A 2,759-nucleotide genomic window follows, 5' to 3' on the forward strand; every position below is an offset into this window, starting at 1 on the left:
TTCTCCTACGTAGTAATGGTTTGGTTAAGTTTCTTAAATTTCAAAAGTGCCAGTCCATCCTTTGTGGCCCAACAAAATATTTTCATAGTACAAAACAACAGCAATATCTTAATTTAAAAATTTATGGATTCCATGGTATTCTTCCACGTGAATTGCCTGACTTTGATGTCAAAATGTATTCAAGAGTTGTTTGTATGTATCTATAATGATTTCTGCAGAGTTTGTGATTTTTTTAATTTTATCATATCTGTTGAAAAGAATAGTATAAAAATTAAAGATATTCCTGGTGCTTGTCTGAAAAAAGTATCTATGTTTGTATAAAGTCCATAATCTATTTCATTGTCTTCTAGATATAATACTTTGAAGTCTACATTGTTTTATAAAATATAGGTTCATTAATAAATGTGTCCTTTCAGATTATATTCCATATAGGAAAAGTTTAAGATTCCTTTTTCCTAAGTCCTTATATTATTTTATTTCTTTGGTATAAAAAGGTAATATTATCTAATTTCAAGTTTTGTAAATGTTATGCTATGTAAGGGCCTTTCGAAGGTGAAGGTTTAATACACTGATGTCAAACTAACCTTTAATTCTATGAATTACAGGTTTTGTTATGCTTGTATTTTTGTAATCAACTTTTTCAAAACTGTTTTTCATTTCTTGCATTTTAAGAATGAAAAATATGGAATAATTCACAAATTTTCATACCATCCTTGTGCAAGTGCTATGTTAATCTCTGTATTGTTGTAATTTGTGTAGACTTGCTGCTGAAGCATGGACTATCCTCTTAATTTAAGTACTTAACGATGTAACCTTTATACAGGCATATATCCTTGGTTGCCTATTTGTAACAAGGAACCATTATTGTTCCTAAATATGCTATTGATCTTATTTCTATAAATTTCTATGTATAGTGGAAAAAACTTTTATTGTTTGGTTGATTGCTCACATTTGCAATTTTTTGTCAGTGACTATTTTGTCATTTTCATTTTAAATTTGACCATATTTTGAAGCCTTCATAGCTAAGTCCAAAGGTAATGGCTTTTCAAGTACTTATTTATCAACTGAGTTAGCTTTGTGGAGCTAATGGATTCAAAGTAAGCCTTGCTTAAAAGCTACTTCTAAACTTCTGCAGGTTAAAATTTCCTAAATGAGGTCTCAGTGGTACAAATGTCTTTCTGACCCTTTACCCTTCTTCCATGTAGGAACAGACCAACCAGAATATCTTACCCTGACAGCATAGATTGTCTTACTGGAACAAAACTAATCTTAGTTACAAGGGTTCATAGAGAGATGAACACTTCAGACCTAATTGTTCAGAATAGAAGGTATTTTATCAAAATATAATTGTTAATTATTCCTATCATTTCAAAAGTAGCTAAAGCCAAGAAGGTGGAAAAAATGTTCATATTCATGTTTACCTAATATCCTGGCCTGTCTACCATCCAACCAGGCAGGAACTTATACTACTGACTTTCTATCACCAAATATTTCCATAGCTCCTGGAGAAGTCCATATGCTTTTCCTCGATATTAGGCCTTAAATTGGTAATGTTTTAATCAAAGTGTTTCCTCTTGCCTCCAGGCTGTAAATTTACAAATGGTAAAGTTTTAGGTCTAACTCTACCAAAAACTGAGGTAGAGATAATGGAATAATACTTTAAAACAGAGTTGCCTTTGATAACCTAACCACAACGGAACATTGCTTAACAATTTCTTATATTACATATACTTATATATTTCATATTTATATTTGCTGATCTTAAATTTCACACAGTGAATCTTACTAGAATTCATTGATAATTTGACAAATAAATTGAAAATTATTCCCATAGATTGGAACATAAAGAATTAGGTTTAGAATATATATTAGAATATAAAAAGTATCAATGCAATGTCTTCGGTATAAATTTGTGATACCTTCTAAGTGTTCTTGGTCTTCTGAATTCACATAGTAAAAAAAAAAAAAAAAAAAGCAGTATTGTTTTCCTCTAAGCTAGAAGAGATGTTACACTGCTGATATGTTTATTGTGTTAACTCGCTAGTCCCAAAGTGTTTTTTTTTTCCATATTTCTGAAGCATTCTTACTGATTCTACCCAAATTTTGCTGATATGATGCCTAAAAGCTATTATTCTTATGCAGTACCCATGGGTCTGAGGATATCAGGTCCCAGTTACCTGCATCATCAGATAACATGGGCAAACCTTCTCACCTTGGCCCATGCAACATGCTAAGAGAAAGTAATTGAAGACCCATCTCAATTTCTCATTTCCTATAATATTTCAGGGCCCCAATTCCTTGCAGGAATTAGCAGTAAGCAATTGTGAAATGTAAGGCAACTTAAAATGAAAGATGAGCTCACAAAATACGACAGAAAGTACTGTAGTTCAAACTTTCAATTTAAAGATGACCAGCCCATATGAGTAAACAAAATCCCAAATGTCACAAGATTATTTTTAATACGCCTCTCCTAATGATGAATGGAAGATTTCAGTCCAGCATAAGTAGGCCAAAAAATAATTCCTGAATGTTAGATCCATAATTGTTCTACCAAGTCTAGGAAAACTTGACTTAGAGTTCAAATATAATTTCAAAAAACATTAATTGAGAAGACCCTTAGTACTTCAAAACACTGGTACTTCAGTAAAACTTGGTCTGTAGTCTAAAAATGTTGTCATTCTCAAACCAATGATAACCTACATTTAATCTCTTGAAAGTATATTCCTTTGCAAATAAACTTTTTAAAATCATATACACCA

At 31.2% G+C, this 2,759-nt stretch overlaps 1 pseudogene; it reads right to left on the reverse strand.

Annotated features, from left to right (window-relative positions):
* Nucleotides 1–676: 676 nt before the first annotated feature.
* LOC138804155 (U6 spliceosomal RNA) lies at nt 677–776 on the reverse strand (annotated as a pseudogene).
* Nucleotides 777–2,759: the final 1,983 nt, after the last annotated feature.

The sequence above is a fragment of the Dipodomys merriami genome, unplaced genomic scaffold (assembly GCF_024711535.1).
Source record: "Dipodomys merriami isolate MVZ:Mamm:240054 unplaced genomic scaffold, mDipMer1.0.p SCAF_359, whole genome shotgun sequence".
Lineage (NCBI taxonomy): Eukaryota > Metazoa > Chordata > Mammalia > Rodentia > Heteromyidae > Dipodomys > Dipodomys merriami.